Source organism: Sminthopsis crassicaudata, chromosome 1 (genome assembly GCF_048593235.1).
Source record: "Sminthopsis crassicaudata isolate SCR6 chromosome 1, ASM4859323v1, whole genome shotgun sequence".
Classification (NCBI taxonomy): domain Eukaryota; kingdom Metazoa; phylum Chordata; class Mammalia; order Dasyuromorphia; family Dasyuridae; genus Sminthopsis; species Sminthopsis crassicaudata.
Window position 1 is genome coordinate 50,593,728 of NC_133617.1, and position 27,964 is coordinate 50,621,691.

Below are 27,964 nucleotides of genomic sequence, written 5' to 3' on the forward strand. Positions count from 1 at the left end.
GTCTTGGGAATTTTAAAGGCTTGGGACTAGGGAGGGTATCCCCTCCACACACACTCCTGGACTTCCTTAGGCCATCAGGAGACATGCGTTGGGTCTCCTGCTTTTCCTGGAAGTATACAATCTTGGGTGGAACACCCTAATCAGGAGGCTGGAGAAGAGAAAACTGAGAAAACTAAAGACTTCTGAAACCTTCACCTTTGCCACCTTCTGGCTCTAGATCTTGGACATGGCCCCTAACCTCCCTCTCAGCTTCCTGTCAAAGAGCTTGGACAGCAAAGTGGTCCAGTGAATAGAGCACTGGGCTTGGAGTCAAGAAGACCTGAATTCAAATGCAGCCTCAGATACTTTCTCAGCAAATCAGTTTTCCCATCTGTAAAATGGGGATAATAATTCCACCTACTTCCCAGGATTGTGGTGAGGATCAAATTTGGAAAGTCCTTAGCACATAATAGGGGCTATGCAAATATTAAACAAGCATAGCACCCATTGAAGAGCATCTGAGGGAAGGCAATCAGAATGGTGAAGGGCCTCAAATTTATGGCATGGAAGTAACAGTAGAAGGAACAGGGGTGTTTAGCCTGGAGAAAAGAGCACTTACAAGTATTTGATTAGGATTGTCCTGTGAAGGATTTAGCTTTATTCAGATTGGTCTCAGAGGGAAGAACAACTGGAAATAGGAGGAAGATGGAAAAAACTCAATTCAGGCTTAATGTCGGGGAAAAATATTCCAAAGAATTAGCCCTCTCCAGGAATGGAATTGGCTGCCCCTCCCCCAGTCCATCCAGGAGGCCTTTTGGTGGAGGCCAGATGACCACTGGTCAGGGAGGTTGGAGGAGGGATTCTTGTTCAAGGACAGATCAGACAAGCTGGCCTGAGGTTTCTGTCCAGCTCTCAGGCTCTGTGATTCTGCCCTGCCTTACTCACAGACCTGACATTTGAGGTCCCACACGCTTGGGTACCAATCCACCTTTCCAGTAAGTGGAATTTTCCACTCTTCTCCTTGCACACTCTTTTCAGTCCAGCCAAACTAGATATACTATGGGCTCCTCTCATTCTACCCTCTCCCTTCCCTCTTACTGTCTCCTCATCTCTCTTGAAGAATCTTTCTTTTTTCTTCAAGGCTTAGCTCAGGTACCACCTCCTCCATGAAACCTTCCTCGGTTTTTCCCAAGCCAAAAGTGTCTTTCCTCCACTGAAGCTTTTGTAGGGCACTTCCTCTAGCCTCAATTACCCCATACTCTGTGTTATACTTTATCTCCATCCCGGCAGGGTCCCTTCTCCAGGTGGCACAAGGGCTGGACTTCAAGGTCTGGAGTAGGTTAGAACATAGTTCAAATGTGGTCTCCCTGTGTTAATTATATGAGGTAGCGGGATACAGACACCCCCTGAGCACGTGAAGATTTTTCCCAGTGGAATGGGGGGATGAGAACAATTTGTTCCAATGGCCATTAGCTGAGGGTCGCGGAAACAGGTGCCAGGGAGAGCTGAGACCTTGGTTAGACATCAAAGATGCTACGGTTATCCGCTGCATCCTGTGCCATCAGCAACCTCGACTTTCGTTCTGCCGTTGGACTTTGATGAATCCAGAATAAAGAGTGAGACTGATGACTTCGTGCAACTCTGCCTTCCTTAAAGCCAATTCACAAGCAATTAAGACATCACTCCACGATATTGTCAAATAACAAAAAGAAGACATTTAGTAAGAATATTGAATTGAAGGGGAAGCATCTCATGGCCTCAGAGACCTTTAAAGCTTTAGACTGGGAGGTGGGACATGCAGGAAAACACTGCAGATGCTCAGATGGGCACTGACCCCTTCTGGGAAGCTGGCCCTGAGCTCCATGAACCTTCCCAGAAGCCTTTGGAAGCGGGGTTACAGCCCTTAGGCTTTGTTAAGTAAGCTACAGGAAAGGTTCCTCCAGCCAGGCTCAATTAGCGCTGTTGTTTTAAATCATGTAACCTGTCGTATTTAAATCAAGTATCCACTTGGGGCTTATTGTGGCCTGCTGTCCCAAACCTAATTTCTATCAGGTTGCTGTCCAGGTTTAAGTTTCTTAAGTTTCTCTTGAGTTTTTCCAGGTTTAAGTGAGTGAATGGAGAGCCTGTCTCCAGTGATTTGGATTCTAGAGTTTACTGAACGTCAGATTGTTGTAAGACCGAGCTCCCAAACTGGGGTCCGAGAAGAAATTTCACAGGATACATAAACTTGAAGGGAAAGACAATTATATTTTTATTTTCACTGACTTCTAACTGAAAATTTCCAACAACCATGTTGCAGCTAGGCCATGAGAGGTAGGGAGGGTGAGCAAAAGATCACGTAACAGCTGAGCAAAGGGAAAGACAAGGACGGGGGAGTGGAATGGTTCCAAGGTCCAGACTATTTATCAAAAATCCCCTCCCCACCAAGAAGCCCCAGTGACAGCTACCTCTGCTGCTATTGTTTCCCCCCCATGAAGGTCTATCTAGGTCTCCAGGAACTGCTTCCTGTAGCCACGGGGAACTTCAGCTCTAGCAGCAGAAGGCCTTTGTCATTTACCCCTAAGAACTTATTACAGGCTTTAGAACTGGAGGAGACCCCGAGTCATCCCCACCATTTTATAGAAGGAGAAATCGTAGCTTGTAAAGGCTTTGTTGCCCCCAGAAGTCGCACAGATGTTAAGGAGCTCTGGATGCCTTTGACACAGTGCGGACAGATGTCTGTAAACACATATATAAAAATGCAGACATATCACATATATGTATATAACACTGCTCCATACACACATGAACCACATATATACTCCCTCAGAGTTGGATGGGGAGTCAGGAACCATTTAATCCCATTGGTACCTGAACAAGAATCCATTCTATGTCAGAAAATCATAGAACTAGAGCATTGGAAGGTGTCCAGGACTAATTGATGCCCAAGTGACTGTCCAGTCTCTGCCTGAATACTTCCAAGGGGAAGGGAAGCACTCCTCCTGTAGAGACAGCTCATTTATTATTATTTTTCCTGACATCAAGCCTCAGTTTACCTCTTTGTAACTCGCCCCCATATTTCCTGGTTCTGTCTTCCTGCACCAAGCAGAACAAAGCCTCCTCCTCATGACAGCCCTTTAAAGACCTGAAGAAATATCCCCCTCAGACTTCTCTTCATGCTAAACACGGTCCAGTTCCTTACCCGATCCTTTCTGTTATAAACTTAAAACCCTTCTCTCTCCTGTTTTCTCTCCTCTGGAAAGTTTATCAATGTCCTTTTTAAACCACAATGCCCAGATCAGAATGTTCTGAAGAAGGTAAAAGACAATGGGCCTATCCCCTCCCTGTTGCCCAAAGCTAGGCCCCCTATTCAAGTAGCCCAGACTTGCTTTAGCTTCTACAGCAGCCTTATCACACTGCTGACTCATCTGAGTTTTCAGTCTACTAAAAACCCCAGATCTTTTTCAGACCAGCTGCTAACTAGCCATTCCTCCCCATCCTATGGTGATTGTGTTATTTTTTTCTTCACCATACCATTTTTTTTCCCCCATTCAATCTCTGAAGATTCCTAGAGACAGGAAATCTGCTACCTTCTGAAGGAGCCCATCTCAGTGTGCCAAAGTGGAAAGGTCATTGGCTGTAGATTCAAAGGATCTGGGTTCAAATCCTGTCTGCCTTGCTTGTTCTATGTGTGTCTTTGGGAAATTAATTTAATCCCTCTGGACCTCAGTTTTCTTACCTATAAAATCAGGGTAGTTTACTAGATAGCCTCTGATATTTCTTCCAACTCTAAATTTATTATTTTTTTTGTGTTTTTTGTTTGTTTTTCCTGAGGCAATTGGGGTTGTGACTTGTCCAAGCTTACACAGCCAGGAAGTGTTGTGTCTGAGGTCAGATTTGAACTCAGGTCCTCTTGACTTCAGAGTTGGTGCTCTAACTACTGACTAACTAGCTGCCCCTCAACTCTAAATTTATGGTCCACTTCTGGATAATCCTAATTGTTAAGAAAGATGGGTTTTTTTGTTTTGTTTTGTTTTTTTTAACTAGGGCTGAAATGTATAGAAGGCACCCATGTATACATGGTATAAGTGTAAAAAATATAGGTATGTGTCTGTGTACTAACGTAAACATATATTCAAAACCTAACTTTTAGACATATGTACTCACACATAATATCCCAGCATCCAGAAGTCCTAGAGAGGGTTCTCCCCTTTTCCCCCAAACTTCAGTCTCCCCAGACAGCCACTTGGTTACCTTCTTATCAATTTTCAGGGAATTCTTGGAAAATCCCCAAAATTGGCTTGAAAAATAACTATTCTTAGACCTATGTGGTTGTTTGTCCCATTGCCGAGTGGGGTCAGAATCTGAGGATCAGAATACACACCATTACTCATCTTCCGCCTCCAGCTCTGTGCCTGGCGCCATCACAAATGGGACATGTTCCCCCATAAACAACCTCGAGTTTTTGGAGAAGGAACATGTGTGAACTGTAAACAAGCCTGCTTGGGGCCAGAAGAGCTGGAGGGAGGGAGGGTGGGTCAAAGGGAAATTCCTCCTCTCAGCCCAGAGGAGGGACCCTCTTTAAGGAGGAGGTCAGAGCCCTCAGACCAAAGAGCCTGAGAACCTGAAGCAGAGAGAAGCATAGAACGTTAGAACTAATTGGATCTTATTACCTTAAAAATCCTAACATCTTAGAATAGGAAATAATGGAGTTCTAGAACCTTAAACGCACAGAATCTTAGAACTTTAGAAATAAGGAAGAAAGAAAAGAAGGGAGAGGAAAGGAGGGAAGGACAGGAGGAAAGGAGAGAAGGAAAGAGGGAAGAAAGAAAGGGAAGGGAAAGAGGGAGGAGAGGGAAGGAAGAAAAAGAAGGGAAGTAGAGAAGGAAGGGAGGGAGGAAAAGGAAGGAGGGGAAGCTGGGCGGGGAGGATGGAAGGGAGGAAGGAAGGAAGGAATTAAGGGAGGAAGAAAGAAAGAATATTCATTAAGCTCCTACCATGTGTAGGTACTATGCTAAAGATATTACATATATTACCTCATTTGATCTTCACAACAATTCTGGGAGGTACATGATGTCCAATTATTCCCATTTTAGAGATGAGGAAACTGAGGCAGAACCATATTAAAGTGACTTGTCCAGGGTTACCACCCAACTAGTAAATTTCCAAACTAGATTAAAACTCAGGACTTCTGATTACAGACCTTGGAATCAAAGAGTCTTAGGACTTCAGAATTAAACTCATAGAAGACTCAACAAAGATTCATAGCATCTTTAAAAGGTTCAATGGGATTTTTTTCTCTTTCACAAATGCTACTTTTCCCCTATATCTTTTGTTTTCCCATTCCACTCATTCCTGAATCTGTCTTTTCCAGGCCTACCACCACGCAAGCCAGTCTTCCTAACAAGGACCTTTAAACAAAGGAATCCAATGGAACTGTCCTTTGAGCCTGACATATCAAGCCACAATCTCCCGGAATCTCAAGATAACAGAATTTTGGGACCTTGAAATTAGACCCTCTCAAAGCTAGAAGCCCCCTTAAGAGATAATTATTGAGTTCAACCATGCATCCCCCTGCAGGAGCCCCCTTCCAAAGTCTCTGCAATGGTTGAATTGAGTTTCCAGGCATTTATTAAGTGTCTATGATGTGCCAGCCATCAGGCATACAAATGCAGCAATATTTGTCAGGGGACAGAATATGCACATTTCAAAAGGAAGGAAGAAGCCTTAGGGATCAGGAAAGACCTTTTGCTCAAGGTGAAACCTGAGCTGCCTCTGAAGGAAGCTGGGAGAGGAGGGAATCACTGGAATAAAGGTCATACTTAGACACAGAGACTCATAGGCAGCTAGGTGGTCCAGTGGCTAATTCACCTCAAATCAAGAAGACCTGGATTCAAATCCAGGCCCAGACACTAGATGTGGAACTCTGGGTAAGTCACTTCACCTTTGTCTGCCTCAGTTTCCTCATTTCCAAAACGGAGATAATGACAGCACCCAACTCCCAGAGTGAAATATTGTTGTTAAGTCTGGAATAGTTTACCATTTCCTTCTCATTTTATGGAAAAGGAAACAGAAGCAAGCAGAATTAAAGGGACTTCTCAGGGTCATAAGCTATTGAGGTCTTCCTGACTCCAGCTCCGATGCTCTAACCACTGCACCACCTAGCTGCCCCTTCAAATGAAATGGCATTTGTAAAATGTTTTGCAAATTATTATTATTAGAGGCAATTCAGTCCAATTTCCTTATTTTTACAGTGGAGGAAACTGAGGTAGAGAGGTAAAGTAACTTGGCCAAGCTTGCACAGGCAAATGAGCATTACAAGTGGGATTTTAACTGGGGCTCTTCATTCCAAATCTAGTGCTCTCCCTTGTACCACAGTGAGTCACTCAATGAAGTCTTCACCATTCTCTGAACCCCTCCCCTCCGGACTTAGCTAGACTAGCCTCTGGCCAATAGCCAAACAGCCCTCCCTGTGCCTAAACCACAGAGCTGCCGAAGGGGGGACGATGAAGGGATCACTCCACAATTGGAACTCTAGATCTATAAACTGTCACTACATACATGTCAAGTCAACAAGTACTTATTAAGCACTACCATGTGCCTACTGACATATAGTAGGATCTTAAATATAGGCCCTTACTAAATTGGCTAATTATGCAGTACAATGAAAGGTAGAAGTGATCCTTGCTTTCAAGGTGTTCCTAACGGGACATAATGGGACATCTACATGTAAACAGGTATAAACAAACCCAATTCAAATAAGGAAAATTTGAGATACCTAAAATGGAAGGTCCTGGCATTAAGGAGGAAGGGGAAGTGATTTACCTATAGTTACACAGCTCATGTTAGAGATGAAATCTTAGCCCAAGGCAGCCTAACTCCAACTTTAGTACTTTAAACTCCCCACCATCAATTTAGACTCATAGACTTTGCCAAATGCTTTATAAAAATCATTTGATCCCCACAACAATCCTGAAGGGCTATTAGCCATTAACTAATCAAATGATCATTTTAGGTTTATTGATAATCATTGAATCAGTTGTTAATTTCTGATTAGATGCCAAGAACCCTGCTAGATGTTGGGGATATACATTAACAAAAATGAAACAGAGCCTTCCCTCAAGGAGCTTACATTCATTATTATTATTGCTTTTTCTTCTCTTTTTTTTCTTTTTGCTGATGTTATTGTTTTTTTAATTTAATTTTATTTTTATAAAACTTTTTATTTTTAAAACATATGCACGGATTCTCCTCCTTTCCCCCACCCCCTTCCCTAGATGGCAAGCAATTCAATATATGTTAAATATGTTAAAATATATGTTAAATTCAATATGTATAAACATATTTATGCAATTCTCTTGCTGCACAAGAGGAATCAGATTTTTAAAAAGTAAGTAAATGAATAAGAAAACAAAATGCAAAAGCTTTTTATTTCTAAAATATATGCATGGATAATGTTTAACATTCACCCTTGCAAAACTTTGTGTTCCAAATTTTTCTCTCTTCCTTCCCCCACACCCTCTCCCAGATGGTAAGTAATTCAATAAGTGTTAAACACGTATAATACTTCTATACATATTTCCACAATTATCACACTGCACAAGAAAAATCAGATCAAAAAGGAAAAAAATGAGAAAAAAACAAAACAAAACAAAACAAAATGCAAGCAAACAACAACAAGAGTGAGAATGCTATGTTGTGATCCACATTCAGTTCCCACAGTCCTTTCTCTGGGTGCAGATGGCTCTCTTCATCACAAGATCATTGGAACTGACTTCTATCATCTCATTGTTGAAGAGAGCCACGTCCATCAGAATTGAACATCACATAATCTTGTTATTGCTGTGTATATTGTTGCCATGTCTCCTGGTTCTGCTCACTTCACTCAGCATCAGTTCATGTAAATCTCTCCAGGCCTTTCTGAAATCATCCTGCTGGTCGTTTCTTACAGAACAATAATATTCCATAACATTCATATACCACAATTTATTCAGCCATTCTCCAATTGATGGGCATCCACTCAGTTTCCAGTTTCTGGACACTACAAAGAGGGCTGCCACAAACATTCTTGCACATACAGGTCCCTTTCCCTTCTTTAAGATCTCTTTGGGAAATAACCCCAGTAGTATCACTGCTAGATCAAAGGGTATGCACAATTTGATAACTTTTTGAACATAGTTCCAGATTGCTCTCCAGAATGGTTGGATCAGTTCACAATTCCACCAACAGTGTATCAATGTCCCTGTTTTCCCACATCCCTTCCAACATCCATCATTATCTTTTCCTGTCATCTTAGCCAATCTGAGAGGTATGTGATGGTACCTCAGTTGTCTTAATTTGCATTTCTATGACCAATAGTAATTTAGAACACCTTTTCATATGACTAGAAATGATATCAATTTCCTCATCTGAAAATTGTCTCTTTTTTTCTTTCTTTTTTTAAATTTTATTTACAAAACATATGCATGGGTAATTTTTCCAACATTGACCCTTGCAAAACTTCTGTTCCAAATTTTCCCCTCCTTCCCCCCACCCCCTTCCCTAGCTAGCAGGTAGTCCAATACATGTTAAATATGTCGAAATACATGTTAAATCCAATATATGTACACATTTATATAGTTATCTTGCTGTATAAGAAAAATCAGATCAAGAAGGAAGGAAAATAAAAACTAAGGAAGAAAACAAAATGCAAGCAGATAACAATGGAGAGAGTGAGAATGCTATGTTGTGGTCCACACTCTGTTCCCATGGTTCTCTCTCTGGGTGTAGTTGGCTCTTCATCACTGAACAAGTGGAACTGGTTTGAGTCACCTCATTGTTGAAGAGAGCCACATCCATCAGAATTGATCATTGTATAATCTTCTTGTTGCCATGTACAATGATCTGGACCTGCTCATTTCACTCAGCATCAATTCATGTCAGTCTCTCTAGCCCTCTCTGAAATCATCTGTTGGTCATTTCTTACAGAACAATAATATTCCATAACATTCATATAAGCATAATTTATGAAAATTGGCTTTAAAACAATTTTTTTTTTAAAGGAAGGTCCTGGCTTTCCAAGTGTGGCCAGCTCTTGTGTACTGGAGTAACCTGTGCAGCATCTTTTCACTTCACGGAAGGGCAGAGATTGCTTCCCCAGCCCTTCCCCCAGTTGGCCCAAGGTTTGTGATCTTTTCCAGCAAAGGGCCGGAAATCTCATAGGATATTTTGGATGTGACCTGAGCACTCTGGGACAGCCTGCAGTCATTAGCATGGCCTGAGACTTCAGACTAGGCCACCACAAAGAAATCTAATTACAGCCAATTCACACTTGCCGCTAATTGCAGGAAGGGAAAAGTTGTGGGTAAGAAAAAGATCAGCATGAAGATTGTCATCAGAGTCAGTTTGTCAAGGAAGGTGGAGGAAGGGCCTAGTGCCCTGGGCTGGCAGCTCCCAATCCCTGGCTCAATAGCTGACAAAGTGGGACTGTAGGCAAGTCTTTTCCTTTCTCTAGGTCTCAGTTTCCCTAGCTGCAAAATAAATCTTTAATGTCTATCTCAACCTTCTGTGATCTAAAGGCACTCTCCTCTCTGACATTCTCTGTCCCATGTCCCCTCCCAGGTTGACATTCTGTATTCTAAGGCCCCTCCCAGCCTTGATGTTTTCTATTTTTTTAAAATTATTATTACATTTTAAATTTCAAGATGTCTCCCTCTCTCCTCATCCCCAACTAGAAAAGGCCACCATTTCACACAGATATAGATATTTATGTATATGTATACACACAGACACACAAAAGAGTAAAAACAAATTATGTGTATCAGTTCTTTCTATGGAAGTGGACAACATCTTCCTTTATAAGTCCTTTGTAGTTGACTTGAACACATTCTCTAGTCTAAGAACCTTCCCAATTCTGACATTCTGAGTTCTAAGAGACCTCCCAGCTCTGAAATTCCCTATACTAAGCCCTCCTTCCCACTTTTTGTGTTCTAAGCCCCCCAAATTCTGCAATTCTGAGTTCTAAGGTTCCTCCATCTAGCTCTGATATCCTCTGTCCTAAGGACCCTTCCCCAATTCTGACATTCTTTATTCTAAAGTTCCCTCTAGTTGAAACATTCTGTGTTCTAAGAACCCTCCCAAATCTGACATTCTGTGTTCTGAGCCCACCCAGCTCTCTCATTTCCTGTTCTAAAATTCCAGCATGCCTAGATGTACTAGTTTCATCATGAAACAACTAAACTCCATTAGGGGGTCACCTTATCATTCAGTCGGGCTTTAGGTTCCAGCTTCCTCTTGATTGAGACTTTTCAGACTTCCTGTTTATGCTTACTGAGGCTCATCTAGGACTCTATGGATCTCCTGATCTGCCAGGATGGAGAAGCCCAGCTTTCTAAGAGGAGCAGGGGGAGATGCTGCCTGATGCTTTGGAAGGAGCTCTGGATCTGGCTTCTAAGCCTGGCTCTCTTGTTCCCTATCTGTAAAGTGCTGACCAAGGCACTTCTCCTGTATGAGCCTCAGTTTCCTCATTTGTGATATAAAAACCTTTCTTGTCCATTCTAGCCCTAAATCTATAATCACAGGAACCTATGAAGTCTTTTCCCCTCCCCATCTCCCCAACCCTATGGAAATCCTGGCTCTGTAAAGTCTCTGGCTTCAGTCAACAAGTAGAGACTCACAGGGTCTCCTGAGGATCCAAGTGGCAGGAACCATGTCACCTCCAGGTTGGAGGATCAGACTCAAACAGTTCTGAACTGGGAATTAAGGCAGGGTTCCCATCTTTGGGCACACCCCGATATTCTGTACCCATAAGCCACTCCACCAGTAGGTGGTTTCCCAGCCTCCCTAGGGGCTGAGCTCTATACACAGTCATACTGTGGGGGTGCCAGGCAATGAGGAGAAGTGGACCCATACCCTTAGGACACTCCCAGACTAGCTGGAACAACTATTCTCAGGCCTCAGAAAGGACCCTCAGGACAGAGACCTTCCCACAGACACTGAGCAAATCCATTCCTGTCTCTGGGATTAAATTTCCCCTTTTAAAAAAATAAAGGTTTGAATCAAAGATCCCTTCTAGTTATAAGAATAATACTACTTGTCATAGTCATGGTAATAAAGAGTCATAGTAATAATATTTATATATACCTTAAAGATTACAAGTACTTTAGGTATGTTATTCTGTCCTCACAGCCACCCTGGAAGGGAAGTCATACTATTATCCCCATTTTACAGATGAGGAATTGAGGCCTCCAGACCTTGAATGATTTTCCCAGAGGGTCAAACAGCTAGTAAGTGACTGGGGCAGTATTTGAACTCAGATCCTCCTAACTTTTAGCCCAGCTTATTATTTAGTCAGTCACATTGGATTTTTTTTTTTTCTGAGACAATTGGGGTTAAGCCAGGATTTCCATAGGGTTGGGGAGATGGGGAGGGGAAAAGACTTCATAGGTTCCTGTGATTATAGATTTAGGGCTAGAATGGACAAGAAAGGTTTTTATATCACAAATGAGAAAACTGAGGCTCATACAGGAGAAGTGCCTTGGTCAGCACTTTACAGATAGGGAACAAGAGAGCCAGGCTTAGAAGCCAGATCCAGAGCTCCTTCCCCAGGGTCACAGGGCTAGGAAGTGTTAATTGTCTGAGACCATATTTGAACTCAGGTCCTCCTGACTTTAGGACTGGTGCCCTATCCACTGTGCCACCTAGCTGCCCCCACATTGGATTCTTCATGATTTCATTTGGGGTTTTCTTGGCAGAGATACTGGAGTGGTTTGCCTTTTTCTTCTTTGGCTTATTTAACAGATGAGGAAAGTGAAGTGATTTATCCAGTGGATGGTTGCATTTGAACTCAGGTCCTCCTGACTCCAGACTCAGCACTCTATGCATCATAGATAACTTATAGAATGGGGTACCATTTGTGGTAGGCTCATAGATTCAGAACTCTCCCTTTCTTAGGCCACAGAGAAGTGTTCTGCCCTTGACCACACACAGGGATCCACAGCAAAGCTGGGATTCAAACTTAGTTCCTAATTCTGGGGACCATGTTCTTTTCCTCTTAACAGTTTCAAGGATTTAGCTGGAGGTCAGTGCAGGCTTTGGTGGAAACTGGGGAGTTCCGGGGGGTTGGCAAGCTGGGAGGAGGAGGCTGGGTAGCCAGGTCCCTCCCTCCTGGGGCTTTGGGCTGATGGCGGGGCAGGGTGCTGAGGCAGGGGCTCCAAGCTACACCTGCTGTTTGAAACTCGATCCCTCCGCCGGATGGAAAGGTTGGCGGGCGGCGGGCGGCTCCCCAGCTGGCCGGCACGGCCAGGCAGTGCCCCGCTGACATTAGGACGGCTTAATAGGGATGCTGTGTATTGGCGGTCCAAAGCTGGGCTGGCTCGGGACAGAATGTGCTGGGAAGGGAATCAGCTGGGAAAGCAGACAGAGGCCGGCCCATCTGTGGATTCCTGAACCCTGGCCCAGGCGGGCCGCTAGCACCCAGCCGGGGAAAACAAACCCCTCCATTGAGGAGCGCTCCCAGCCTGACCCCAGCCCAGCTCCCAGCAGGCCCGGGAGCCCGGCTACTACAAAGGCACAGGAGCAGGGCCAGGGCCAGACATAAGCAGAGGCAGAGGCAGTAGCAGAAACTTAGAGAGACAGAACCAGAGGCCCGCAGCCTGCCGGGTCCTTATCCCAGGATCTCTGGTGAGTATCCAGAGCCATCCACCATCACAATGAGAGGAACTTCTGGGGGCTCTGGAGGAGGAATCTCGCCTTTTCTCTCAGAATACCCACAGTTTTAGGGGAAGGATCCCCTCCCCAGTCCCACCTGGGAGCTACAAATTAGTCCAAAGGTCTCATCACCCTTTGCAGAGCCCTGAGAATTCAGCTCAATGAACAATTGATACTTAGTAAACAGCTCTGTGTTCCCAGACTTTAGTTATAAAAACATCCGGAAACTGAGTAGTGAGGAGCCTTAGATCCCAAACTTCAGGACATGGGATTCTTTACAAAGTAGCAGTCATGTATAAATAGTAGCTATACCCTAGAGAGGCAGAATGGGGTCGTGTAATGGGTAGGAAATTAACCTTAGAAGCCGACCTCCTCTCCAACCAAGCCTTCCAGGCAGCAGGAATCTTTAAATCATTTTAATTTCCTAGAGCCCCAGGCAGAAGCAGTCGGTCTCTATTGGTAGGGGTTTTTCTTGGGGGTAAAAAAAAGAAACCTGGGGACTGGAAATAAAAATCCTGCCCCTGGATGCCCTCACTCCACCTTCCCTTCCTCCAATCTTCTATTTCCCTAGAAAAACCACATCCTTCTTAATTATCCAAACTTGGAACCTCAGATTCAGTTTCCTTCCTTACAAAGTCTTGTAAATGGGGAAGGGAATAAGCATTTATTTAGGGCCAGCTGTATACTAGGCACTTCCCAAATAGCTCATTTGATTGATTCTCACTACAAACAGAGGCAGGTGCTATCATTAGCTCAGTTTTACAATTGAAGAAACTGAGGCAGGCAGAGGTAAAGTGACTTGCCCAGAATCCCACAGCATGTGAAGCTGGTGAGTCCTCTATCCACTGAGCTGCCTTACAATGCTAACTTCAGATCTCTCCTATCTGTTTCTGACTTTCCAATCACACAGCTATAAACTTCGTTTGGGCCACATTGCGGCTTGTCTGGCCCTTTCAAACAGCCTCCTAATTAGTCTCCCTATCGTAGTAACTGCCAAAGTAATATTTTTGAAGTATAGAATGAGCCACGTTACTTTCCTGCTTAAGAAATTCTAGTAACTCCCCTATAGGATAAAGTGTCTCAGCATTTCAAGTCCTTCACATCCTGACTCCAATCTGACTTTCCAGCCCTTTTCACATGCCCTATTGCTAAACAAACCCAACTCTTTGTTGTTCTTTTAAGGTGCCTTTCATCTCCTTTTTCTTCACCTTTGCCCAGACAGTCCCCCACACTTAGGATGTGTTCCTATCTGAACTCTTCCCATTAAAACTGAATTGAAAAGCTTACTTCTAATAACATTCTACCTATGACTTTTCCTAATCATTCCCATCTCAGCTATTAGCACCTCCCTCCTCCAAATTATCTTGCATTTATTTTGTTTAAACTCACATTTTGTTGCTGTTCAGTCATTTCAGTCATGTCCAACTCTTCCTGAGCCAATTTGGGGTTTTCATGGCAAAGAAACTGCAGCGTTTTCCATTTCCTTCTCAAACTCATTTTACAGATAAGGAAACTGAGGCAAAGGATGAAGCAACGTGACTGGGATTACACACCTAAAAAATGTCAGGCTGAATTTGAATTCCTGAACGTGAGACTTCCTGACTCCAGGTCTCTGAGCACAAGGACACCATCCAGCTGTCCATAAATTGCCATGAGTATATATTTTCTCTGATAACACAGAGTCACTGAGAAAACTAAGACAGAGTGAAGTGTCAGTGCCTTCAGGGACAAAAGACCTGGATCTTGTCTCTGACATTTCTTGACTTTTCAGGTCATTTTACCCTTTAGTGAGGAGCAGTTAGATGGCACAGTACTGGCCCTGGAGTCAGGAGGACTTGAAAATCTGATCTCAGATACTTAACGCTTACTAGCTGTGTGACCCAAGTCAAGGCACTTAATCCCTATTTCCCTCAGTTTCCTCATCTGTAAAATGGAGACATAATGGATAAGGAAAAGGCAAAATTACTTCAGTATCTTTGCCAAGAAACTCCCAAAGGGGTCACATAAAAGTTGGATACAACTGAATAACAACAATGGGGGAGGGGGAGACAGGAAGTTATTAGGACATCTGAGGAGACCTAATTTAGAAGGTAAACTAGAGTTATAAGGGAATTCTGGAGATGAAGAAGGAGGGAATTCAAAGACAGGGAAAACACCATGGACATTGTAAATCCCTAGAGAAAGGGGAGATGCCATTAATGTTAGCACCCTGTCCTCCTCTGCCCTTTAAGCTTCCCCTCATGAACTAATCTCTAGTCTCAGTCAAAAGAAAAAAAAATGAGAAGAAAATAGTCTTAGTCAGAACTGACTCATTCCTTTATCATATAAATAGTTTGGAGCCTGTGGCCACTTCTCTGACCCAAGCAACAAAGCTTTGAGAGATCCACAGCAATCTGGCCTCTCTCACGGTGACTTGTGATTGGCTCTTCCTAAATCACAGAACATCAGAACTGAGGGAGGAGGAAGGGAAGAAAAGAGAGGGGAGTCTTTAGTGTTAGAGCTGATGTAATACCTGGGGAGGAGGGGCTGGAAACCAGAGACAGTCAGGAAGCACACTAGAAGGACCTTTAAAACACAGAATATCAAAGTTTGGGGGAGCCTTAGAATGTCATCACTGTGAGGGCCCTTAGCATTGAGTGTCAGAGCCGGTGTATGGGAAGCAGGTATGACTTGGGCTTACACTGGAACCACCCTTAGAACCCAGAATGACACAGCTGGGAGGCCTTTAAAGCACAAGAGTCACACGTAGGAGGGAAACAGTTTCAGAGCTGAGAGAGTCCTTAGAACACAGACTGTCACAGCTGAGAGGGCCCTTTTGCAGATGAAAAAACTGAGGCCCATAAAGCAGAAGAATGTTAAAAGCACAGTGAGCCCAAGGCAGGGTCAGGACCCATATCTCCAGACCCCAGGCTCAGGGTACTTCCCATCCTTTCCTAGAAAGGAAGGAAGAGAACAGGAAAAACAATTTATAAATTCCCTGAGCTAAGCTAAGGGACCTCAGAGGGCACTGGACAGCATGCTGGAGTCTTAGTAGATGGAGCATTGGGCCTGGAGTTTGGAAGTTCAGATCCTGCTGAGTGACCCTAGATAAGCAACATAAACGTTTTCTTTATTTCTTCATCTATAAAATGGGCATGATAAATAATAATATCTACTCTCCAGTGCTCTAACTAGCTGACCCTAGCCAGGCAACATAAACTCTCTCAGCTTCCATTTCCTCATCTGTAAAATGGGAATGATAATAACAGCATCTACTTGACAGCGTACCAGTGAAGAGCAAATGGAATACTATTTGTAAAGTGTCTTGAGAGTGACTACAATTATGTCTTTAATTCCTCCCTCCACTCCATATCCCAAGTCAGCTCCCAACTGGCTTTCTTGGGCCCATCCCTCTGCCATCCACCTCGTGAAAACTGGGCCATCCTCTTCCTATTCCAGCCTCTCTTTCTCCATTAGTCCCACACGGGCTGCAAGAATCATTTTCCTAAAAGCCAATTCCAGTCACACTGCTCCCCTATTCAGACTCTTTCCATAGCTCCCCAAGACTTCCAAGAGAGGCTCTGCAATTCAGGCCTCCCCAGTTTTATCTCCCCTGATATGCTCCAACTAGGCCAGAGTGCTCAGCACTCCCTGTATAATCTGCATTTTCTCACCTCTGGATTCCAGGCCTGGGATGCTCTCCATCTCCAAGTGCCCCCCCACCTCAATGCCCTTTGACCTTCTAGTTTAACATTTTCTCCAGAAAGCTTCTCTTTATCTCTTCCTTCTTCCAACCCAACAACCCATTGGAAGTGTTATTTCATTCTTTGCACTTCCTAAATCCTACCACCCCCATGGCCCTTATCTCACCCTGTTCACATTGTACTCCTGGGGTTCCCTTATCCTTTGCTAGACTGTGAGTTTTCTGGGGGCAGGACCTCAGGTTTTAGCATCCTTGTCTTTCTTACATCCCCAGTCAAGTACAGGAATGAGGTGACATTGAGCAAAAATGTATAGCTACCTTCTTTAGAAGGCGTGCAGCAAACCTCTTCTCTAAGGAAGATACTGTCTCCTCTGGGAAAATTCAGCAGACCTGAGGCCAAAGAAAAAGATCAAGTCTCCTTCTAGTATCAGCAGGAAGGGGGACCATTATAGAGGAAGAAAAAGTTTCTGGTCAGAAACTGATGGGAGCTAGCAACTTAGGCTCCCTTGGGCTTAACTTGGACAAGGAGAGGAGAAGCTAGGCTGCTCTAGAAATCTGGAGAGCAGTACCCTCAGCACTGTGCTCAAAGAGTCATCAAACTGTGCACACATCTTTGATCCATCAGTCTCACTACTAAGTCTGTATCCCAAAGAGATCTTAAAGGAGAGAAAGGGACCTGTATGTCCAAGAATGTTTGTGGCAGCCCTCTTTGTAGTGGCCAGAAACTGGAAACTGAGTGGATACCCATCAATTGGAGAGTGGAGGAATAAATTGTGGTATATGAATGTTGTGGATTATTGTTCTGTAAGAAACAATCAGCAGGATAATTTCAGAAAGGCCTGGAGAGATTTACATAAACTGATCCCAAGTGAAGGGAATAGATCCAAGAGAACATTGTACACGGCAACAAGAAGATTATGTGATGATCAATTCTGATGGGCATGATTCTTTTCAACCATGAGGTAATTCAAATCAGTTCCAATAATCTTGTGATGAAGAGAGCCATCTGCACTCAGAGAGAGAACTATGGGAACTGAGGGTAAATCACAACATAACATTCTCATTCTTTGTTGTTAGCTTGCATTTTAATTTCTTGCTCATTTTCTTCCTTTTTGATTTGATTTTTCTGTGCAGCTTGATAATTGTACAAATATGTTTACATATATTGGATTTAACATATATTTTAACATGTTTAACATGTATTGACTACCTGTCATCTAGAGGAGGGGGTGGGGGAAGGAGGGGAAAAGTTGGAACACAAGACTATGCAAGAGTCAATGTTGAAAAATTATCTGTGCATATGTTTTGAAAATAAAAAGCTTTAATTAAAAAAAAAAAAGCCATTCCCTCAGCCTCTCAGCATCACCTCTGTCTGTCTTCAAGATCCAACTTAGTCACTTTCTCCATGATCCCCCAAGCTGCTAATGGCCTCCCTCCCAGGTTAGCATGTTTTTATGTAAGCTCCTGGAGGGCAGGCATTATTTCACTTTTTGTCTGGCCCTGTTATAGATGCATAAGAAATCATAACATTGATAAGGGCCTTTAGAATATGAGGGAGAAATAGCCATAGAATATGTAGACTTCCTGGGCTGACCCAAGCATTGCTATTCCTCCTAAGACCAGGTACCTAGTGACCCTCTATGCTAAGCAGGGGGAAAACTAGACCCTTCTCTCCTTCTCATCTCCAGCTGGTCATGGAAGGAAGCAGGAGGACAAGGACCATTGACTGAGCAGGCCAGATGCTGTCCAGTCAAATCTCACCCAGACTCGAGAGAACAAGAAATGTCAAAGTACCTTAGAGTACTGTCTGGCTATTCTGTACCCTGTATAGTGCCAACACTGGCATACACATGTCAATATGTCCTCATGACCAGTCCCTGTGATTTTGTTGATAGGACCAGCAAGCATAACTTATAGTCTTTGAGAAAGATCTGAAGCTCTGGGAACTTATTAGAACTGTCCAGATTTACAGAGCTAATAAGTGCCAGAAGCAAGAGTTGTAGCCAAGTCTCACTAACCACACACACACCAAGAATATGCACGGGCACACTTAATCTGTAAACCCACAGACATATGCAAATGTATCATCACTTATTCCAACACACATCCCCATGCAAACAAGCAGGGAAAGAAGATCAGGAAGGACAGATTGAAGCTCCCACTAGAGAGAAGGGGACCAGGCTTCCTGTTTTCTGAGTTTAGAAACATGTGAGGGGCCCGGAAATGTTGACGCTGAATTTGGCTGGGAGGATGGGGCTCATGTGTCACGAGACTGCGGCTGTGGCTGGGTGGAGGAAAATGAGGAACAAGAGTGGGAATACTAGAAATAACAACAATATTATTCTTTTTTAAAAAAATTTTATTAAAGTTTTTAATTTACAAAACATATGCATGGGTAATTTTTCAACATTGACCCTTGCAAAACTTTCTGTTCCAATTTTTCCCTCCTTTCTCCCACTCCCTCCCCTAGATGGCAAATAGTCTAATACATGTTAAATATGTTGAAATACATGTTATATCCAACATATGTATACATATTTATATCATTCTCTTGCTGCACAAGAAAAAATCAGATCAAGAAGAAAAAAAAAGCTGGGAAAGAAATCAAAATGCAAGCAAACAACAACAGAAATAGTGAGAATGCTATGTTATGATCCACACTCAGCTTCCACAGTCCTCTCTTTGTGTGTAGATGGCTCTCTTCATCACTGAACAAGTGGCACTTGGTTTGAGTCACTCATTGTTGAAGAGAGCCATGTCCATCAGAACTGATCATCATATAGTCTTGTTGTTGCCATATATAACGATCTCCTGGTTCTGCTCTTTTCACTTAGCATCAGTTTATGTAAGTCTCTCCAGGCTTTTCTGAAATCATCTTGTTGAGAAAATGGTATCTACACACATATATTGTATCTAGGTTATACTGTAACACATGTAAAATGTATGGGATTGCCTGTCATCAAGGGGAGGGAGTAGAGGGAGGGAGAGGATAATTTGGAAAAATTAATACAAGGGATAACGTTATAAAAAAATTACTCATGCATATATAATGTCAAAAAAATTATAAATTTTTTTAAAAAATGAAATCATCTTGTTGGTGGAACAATAATATTATTCTTACTATTTTTATTTTTTCAGTTCTCATTCCCCTGGGGACTTTATACCTTACAGATCACTGATATCCCACTGACCTGGGAAAGTAAACGATGTAAATGCCATCATGAGCCCCATTTTACAGGTGATAAAACAGATCTAGAAAGGAGATGTTTAGCTCAGTATCTCACACATAGTTAATTAAGTGCTTACTGAATTGAGTCATTCAGACATAGCTAATAAAGTGTCTGGCCCAGTTTTCTGGCTGAAACTTTGAGACCTGGGTTGTCCAGAGGAAGAAGCTTTGGCTCTGAGAGAGGGGAGAGACTGTTCCACCTAAACTCAGGGAATTCCAAACCCTGACTCCCAGCACCTAGGGCCAGGTGAGGCTCATCTTGATAAAGGGCCTAGAAACTTCTGGCAACTTGGGATCCCCAGAAGCTGTAAGGCCAGGAGCTGCAAAACACCTTCCTATCCTTTTTCTTGGTTCTTCTTTTCCTGACCGAACTTGAGGTTTCTCCTGGTGCTAATTGCTCCTTTTCCTTCTGTCTTCTCCCAAATCTACACCTCCTGAGCAGTGTCCTGACCCAGCACTGGAAATGTATCACTAATTCTGAGACCTCCAACATGAGATGCTCCAATATGGCTCCTCCTCATATGATTTGTGGGAGAAATCTTTGGTTTCAGCTCATCATAAGGCTCTGGAATGGCCGAGGAAGTCCAGAGAGGCAGTGGGCTAGCACCTCCAGGGAAATGTAGCACAAAGAAGGTTGTTCCTTGTTAACCCTCGAGCCTACATTTCTGGAGAGCTTTGATCTGACCTCCCATCATAAATGTCCTTCCAATAAGCCTAGAATTCTCCTTCTTAGAAAAAAACTCTATTTGTGACTGTTCACAAAGCACTCTGCACTTTAGGAAAGGCACCAAAGCAGACCACTTTCTAGCTTACAAAGTTCACTTTGGTTTATAAGGTTTTTATCAGCTTGAAAGATGCTCTGGTTTTCCAGAAGTTTTCTGAGTCATGAAGGATTGGGATAAATCTCAGCCCCCTCTCCCCACAGCGTGTGTGCACACACGCGCGCGCACACACACACACACACACACACACACACACACACACACTTCCATTCTTGCAGTCTTCTCTCCTCTCCTCCCAACTGGGGAAAAAAAAAAAAAAGAGAGAAGTGGGATTTTTCCCAGCCTAGAAGTTGTGCAACTAACCAGAATGATGCAACCAAAAACCCAAGCTGAATCCCTCCCTTCCCCCTCCCCGCTCACCCAGGATATCCTGTTAGTAAACAAGCAAGAAGCACAAGACCCACCCTGAGCCAGTAGCCCCAGAACCAGGGGAATGGCTGGACTCTGGCTGAGGTCTGGAGTTGGCCCACACATGGGCCCGGCTCAGAGTCTGGGGATGGGGAAAGTTCCCTGAAATCCCCAGGTTTCCGTAACCACCAGCTCCCTCTAGTGCCTGTCCTAAGAGAAGATGGAGCTGGGAGACCCTGGAGCTCCGAATATCCTAGCTGAGGGCACCTGGGGGGGTTGCCAGTTAGACAGGGTCTTAGCCCATCGAACCCAGACCTCTGAGCTGGGGATCCTGGATCTCATCATGTTTAATGACATCATTTTCTAGATGAGGATAGTCAGTCACCAAGTGGGAAGGGGCTTGCCCAAATTCTTTCAAGAAGTTAGTGACAGGGCCAAGTTTCCTGTCCACCAGGTCGGCGCCCAGGAACATTTCTGGTTGACCATAATAAATAACTAAATTTTTTTCCATGTGGGATGAAAAACCCATCTATAATCTTCACAGAATCTCTCCCTCCCTCTTTCATTTCTGTCTTCCTCTCACTTCTCTCTCCTCTCTTCTTCTCTATTTTTCCTTTCTTTGCCCTCTCATCTCTTTTTCTCTATTTCTCTTTTTTCCCCTCTATTTCTCTTTGTCTCTTGTCTGTTTGTCTCTCTGTCTTTCCGTCTCTTTTTATCTCTCTCTGTTCTCTTTCTTTGTCTTTGTTTTTCTTTCTGTCTCTCTCTGACTCTGTTCTCTCTTTGTCTCTGCCTGTCTTTCTTTTTCTCTGTTTCTCTCTATATATACTTTCTTTTCATCTCTGTCTGTTCGCTCTTTGTCTCTATCTCTGTCTTTTTCTTTGTCCCTCTGTCTCCTTTCTGTCTTCATTCCCTTCTCTCTTCCTCTCCTTTCACATCTCTTTGTCCTTCCTGTCTCTCTTCTTTTTCTTCTCTCTGTCCCATCATTCTCTCCCTCCCTTTTTCTGCCTCTATGTCTCTTTCTCCTCTCCTGCCCTCTGTTCTCTTACCCTCTTTTCCCATTTCGACAATGCTGACTTCAGCCCCAGCACCAGAGAGGAAAGTAGGACTTTAGAGGTCATATGACAACCTGCCTCTTGAGCTCATTTCTTTCTCCACCAAACATCCCTAGGCTGGCTGTTTCTCTCAGGCTTCATCTTCAGGCTGTCAGGGTGGGAAGCCGACTTTCTTGCTGGGAAGGAAGAGCTGGAGTGCTTGGGCAGGTCATGGGAAAGAATGATAAGATCATCAACTTAGAACGAGAAGAGATCTTACAGGTTTTTTAGTTCAAGCCCTCATTTCACAGATGTGGAAACTGAGGCCCAGACTGGGAGAGTGACTTGTACAAAATTATACAGTAGAGATAGAGAGGGAGGGAGTAGTCAGGATGTCACCAAATCACAGAATTTGGGGATTGAAAGGGAACTTAAGTTTCACCCACATAGGAAAAGAATCCCTACTGTAACATTAGATTGTGAACTTGAGAGAAGGGATAGTCTTTTGCCTTTCTTTGTATCTCTATCTTTTAGCACAGTGCCTGACATATACTAGTGATTAATAAAAGCTCATTTTATTATTATTAATTTAGTGTTATTAATAAAATTAATTTAGTATTATTAATTTAAAAACTTGTTTATTGATGGTTATACTGAACAAATGACCATGCTCTGCTTGGGAACTACCACCTCCCAGTGTAAATTGGCTATTTCTGGGAGGAAGCTTTTCCTGGGGTCAAACCTCTCTGTGTTCCCCTCTCCCCTCATAGTGTTCCTGCCTCTGCCCCTCACCCCAGCAGAATAAAACAAACCCCTGCCCCACAAGATATAGCCTTCCGATGTTTGAAGCGGATTTCAAACCCAGAATCCTGGACAATTCCCCATGCTGAATGTCTCCAGCTGAGACATTCAGGAGCTAACACAGATGCCTGCACCTCCTTAGACATTGCCCAACTGATGGCCCGAACCAGCTGTGTGCCAGTAAATGTTTAAAAACCAGCCTGGGCCGGGAGGGGAAAAAAAAAAAAACAACAACACCCTTTTAAGTTTAATCAGAGTCACTAAGTTTCTTCTCAACAAACCAATCCCTGCTTTGTAAAGGCCACTCCAAGGTGTAAATCCTCACATTGACAATTTAACGACCAGTTTTGGTGAGGCAGCATGGGCTGGCTCCATCCAGCACACACCTTTGATGGCATATCAGCCCAGAACTTAGTTACTAGATTGTTTTGTCCTTCCCTAGACACCATAATGTATAGTGTTGCACCTGGAATCAGGAAGACTTGAATTATTTATTAGGTGTGTAATTACCTTTCTGCATCTCAGTCTTCCTTACTATAAAATGGAGCAATGATACGGATGTATCGATATTTAGCAATTAGCAACAAATGTTGGGTTTTGGCGCCGTGAAGAATTCACAATGACTGTTCTCTTTGGGAGAAGGTAGATTTATTTAGGAGAAGAGGTTTCAGACAAAATGAAGAGGTGAGTGGTAAATATGAAATAGAGTGGGGAGAGCCTAAAGTTGGCCAAAAAGTGGTCTTAGAACAATCGACACTGGAAAAGACAAGTTCTCATCATTACCTGCAGCACTTGCTTCTTAGAATTGCTCTGAAGCTCAGATGAAATGATGTACATAAATGGCAACATTTACTTGATTCTCACATGCACACATACCTTGGCTACTTTTTGTCATTGAAAAAGAATGGAAGAACACCTGCTTGCAAACTGAAAAGCGCTCTGTCAGCTAGAACCCATGTGAATTCGAGAAGGTAAAATGATGAGATGGATTATAATTGGTTTTTAAAAATGGAAAAATTATAAGATGTACCTAATCACACCCCCAGTATCACCCCAAATAAACAATCTTCCCTTCAAGTCTTCGCCTATAATAATAAGATGACACAATTTGGAAAGTTTACAAGAGGACACCTTTTACCTCTAGCACTTGAAAAGAGAGCCTGGCATGATGGGATGAGGGAATCAGAAGAGTTAGAGGGCCTCTGCTTACTAAGTCTGACACTCTCACGTCTCTGAGTTCCTTTATAAAATAAAGGGTTTCAAGATGGAAAGGACTTTCAAAGTCACCTAGTCCAACCTCCTGTTAGGGAAACTGAGGCCCCAGTTATTGAGTGACTGGCTGAGGTCTGGAGGATATCTCCTCTAGTTCTAGAGTCTCTAGAGTAATGGAGATTAGATGCTCCTAATGAACTAATTTTCTAGGGAAAAATTGGGCCAAGTCACTATACTTGTTGCCTTTCTATGGCCCTGGCCTGCTGCCAATTTTTTACCAAGCAAGAGCTGGGGAAGGAAGTGGACATAAAATCTCCTCTTCACCCCCAGCAGGACCTTCAAAGGACCCAGAAGAAAGGGCCTTTGTCCCTGTAACCTATTTGGAGGCGATTAGTCACCAGCCCCAGAGATAATTAGAGAGACATTCAGGTTAAACAGGCATTGGGGAAAGCATTGAATAGGGGAGGGAGGGACAGAAGAAAATAGAACTTGGAGCATATCAGAATCGATATTAGCAAAAAACTACAAAAAAAGGTCTGAGGCTTTCTCTCTGGTGTCTGATGTCCTTGTTGGGAATGGCTCTGGACTCAAGGTGCCCAATTGCAGATGGGTTCACAGATGAGTATCTCTCTGGAATGAGAGGCCCTGGAAGGATGAGAAGACATGGGCCCAAATCCTGAGCTGCTTTTTACTTCCCATGGGCTGCTGGATAAGGTAGCTAACCTCCCTGGGCCTCTCAGAGGAAAACAAGGAGATCTGACAAGAAGACCTCTGAATCTAAGATATCAATAATGACCACTTCACATTTTGTTGTTGTTCAGTCATTGTGACCCTATTCAGGGTTGTCTTGGCAAAGATACTGGAGTGCTTTGCCATTACCTTCTCCAACTCAATTTACAGATGGGGAAACTGAGGTAAACAGGGTAAAATGATTTGCCCATAGTTTGACCATAGCCAATAAGAGACTGATGGCAGATTTGAACTCAGGAAGATGGCATTCTATACTATGGTGCCGTCTAACTGCCCACTTCACAGTTAACAAGCTATTTTTTTGTCCTTTCTGTCATGGAATTCCCATAATCTGGGGGAAACAGGGCAGTGGGAAAGTTGAGCCCCAGGACATTAGTTCAGTAATAGAAACATACCTTTAAAGCTAACCCGCTAGGGTTTAATGATAATGTCCAAATCATAGAGTACTTATCAAGCACCTATTCCATCCTTTGTGGAAGATACAAATACAAGCAAGACACAATTCCTGCCCTCAAGGAGTTTATAATCTACATGTTCACAGATGAGTAAATGCAAGATCTGTAGAAAATAATAACAATGATGGGGCTGAAGAGGGAATCAGAAAAGACCTCATAAAGGAAGTGGCATCTGAGGCTGAAAGAGAGCAAAGGGATTGTAAGAAGCAGGGGCTAGGAGGGAGAGCATTACAGGTATGGAGCACAACTCGTGCCAAGGTGACAAGGTAGGAGATGCTGAACCACAGAGACAGGTTTGACTGAAACGTGGAGTGGGTAAGGAGGAGTCAAGTATAACTAGGTTGGAACTAGATTGTGAAATGCTTTAAAAGACAAATAGATTTGGACTTGGGGGGCTTCAGGGTATTTTTTTTCTTCAAGGCAATCATAGCCATGGAAATGTTTTGAACCAAGGAGTGACATGATTAGAACTATGCTTTAGGAATATCTTTTTCCTTGTTTGGAGGATGGAGCCGGGAGGGGGATCTGGAATGACAGAGACTAATGGGCAGGCTAGAGGCAATAAGGTGGTGGTAGCGGTGGAAGTAGCAAAAAGGGGAGGAATTTAGGGCACCTACATGGCATGGATAGAGCACCAGCCCTGGAAACAGGAGGACTTGAATTCAAATCAGATCTTAGACATTTGCTCACTGTGTGATCCTGGACAAAACACTTAACCTCAATTAGGGGTTTGGGGAAGAATTTATTTATTTATTTGTTTGTTTGTTTATTTTTGCTGAGGTAATTGGGGTTAAGTGACTTGCCCAGGGTTCCACAGTTAGGAAGCACTAAGTGTCTGAGACCAGATTTGAACTCAGGTCCTCCTGATTTCAGGGCTGGTGCTCTATCCACTGCACCACTTAGATGCCCTTCCGGAAGAATTTAAAAGATTTTGAGGAAAAGGAAACAAAATTTGGTTAATAGCTGGGGAAGTGAGAGCGGGATGAGAGTGAGAAGGAGGTGGATGTATGATCAGAATGCTGGTGACTCCCCTGCCAGACTTCAAAGCCAGCCCCAGTTCCTAGCATTGTTGCCCTGTTTGCCTCAGTTTTCTCACCTATAAAATGAGCTGGGGAAGGAAATGGAAAACCACTCTCTAATTTTACCAAGAAAATCCTAAAATGGGTCACAAAGAATTGAACACAACTGATAAACGCCTAAACAACAAAAACCCCAAGGAATTCCATCTGGTATCAGATGCTCTTGGCACCTATTCCCAAATGGCTGCCGACTTCCCGTCTCCTGCTAGTGTGAGTTGACTTCCAGTTAACCATTCTGTCTCCTCAGCACAGGAAGAGAGGGATTCATCAGCTGACTCACAGAAAGGTAGTAAAGAAACTTGTCCTTGGGTATGCTGGCTCCTTGGCAGGTTAGCTGGTGACTATTAGAGATTGCTATTGACTTCTCTCAGAACGATTGGCTTCCCCTAGTTCTGCAATAACTTCAGACTACAATGATCTAGATTTTTCCTCGACTTCCTCTTCTTCCATTAGTGGATTTCCTGTAAAAACTCTTGGAGATATTTAAGCTGTTTGTTCTAGAAACATGACTTCCCAATCAGAATCATCAGAATAATTTGTATATAACATTTATTTGGGGATTTAAGATGTGCAAAGTGCTTTTATTACACCTACTATGTGCCAGGCACTGTGCTAAGTTCTTAACAAATATATCATTGAATTCTTCCAACAATCCTGTTTGGTAGGAGCTACTATTTATCCTCACTGTCCATATAGATTTTCTCCAGGGTCATGATGGTGGACGGTATCTGACGGAGGATTTGAATTCAGATCTTCCTGATTCTGGGTCCAGCTTATCATTTGCTGTCTCTATCTGTTTTTTGCACCAGGAGGTGCACTCCTAAGAGAATTTCCTCAACCGAGGAAGTGAGAGAACAGAGCTTTCCCCAAACAGGAGAAAGAAGTCCCTCAAGATCACACAGAAAGCAAGGGGGAAAGCCAAACACATTCTCTATGTCCACCCTTCCCCAACCAGCCCAAGAGGCTTTCCTTATTGTCAGGTTTTAGATGATATAAATCATTGGATCACAGTCAAAATCCAAGCTAAGCACAACTGAATGAATCTATGAAGAAATATATAATAGGCAATATTTTTGGAAGGCAGCCAGGTGACAAAGTGGGTAGAGCTCTGGATCTGGAGTCTAGAAGACCTGAATTATTAAATGTGACCTCAGAAACTTACTAGCTGTATGACTCTGGGCAAATACTCTGTTTGCCCCAGTTTCCTCATCTGCAAAATGAACTGGAGAATGAAATGACAAACTACTCCAGTATCTTTGCCAAGAAAACCCCAAATAGGGTTATGAAGAGTCAGATACAATTAAAACAACTGAACAACAGGAACAACATATTGTTTTATATCCTGAACTTGGGTTGCAAAGTTCAGGTAACAATATGGAGAAGTCATAGCTAAACAATAGTTTGTCTGAAGATCTGAAAGTTCCTAATGGACTTGGAAGCTCTACTTGGAGCAGCCATGTGAAATAATACTCACACTAGTCTGGCCCTTCTACTTCAATGCTTTAAGAATTTGAAATTATTTTGGTGTAGACACCCCTACCTTTATATATAGCTAAAATTTTTGATTCTATGGCCAAAATGGACAACCTTCCAGAACTTAGCTAAACTGGCCCTCAGACCACAGATATACTCAAGACTTTCCAGCTTTGATCTAGAGCCAGAACTTGCAGCCTGAGAGCACAACCTTCAAGAAGCCAGGATTACTTCCACAGCTCAAGGAGGCATTAGAGTAGAATTTTAATAGTCATTCTTAGGTTACAAATAGCGATGTCTATATAGAGAATAGGAAGGTGATATATCCATTTTCTGCTGTTCTAACTGGAATTTTATGTTCAATTCCAATCAATTAATAGATCAATCAATGAACATTTATTAAGAGCTAATTGTGTACTAGGACTTGGGGAATATAAATACAAACAATGAAAAAAGTTCCAACTTTGGGATTTTACA

General features: G+C 43.1%; 1 long non-coding RNA gene across 1 annotated transcript; it reads right to left on the reverse strand.

Moving 5' to 3' along the window:
- Positions 1-2,350: 2,350 nt before the first annotated feature.
- LOC141562363 (uncharacterized) lies at positions 2,351-3,578 on the reverse strand. Its single transcript, XR_012488197.1, has 3 exons — positions 3,161-3,578; positions 2,830-2,960; positions 2,351-2,697 (listed from the first exon to the last, which is right to left on the reverse strand). It is a non-coding gene; the product is annotated as an uncharacterized LOC141562363 (long non-coding RNA).
- Positions 3,579-27,964: the final 24,386 nt, after the last annotated feature.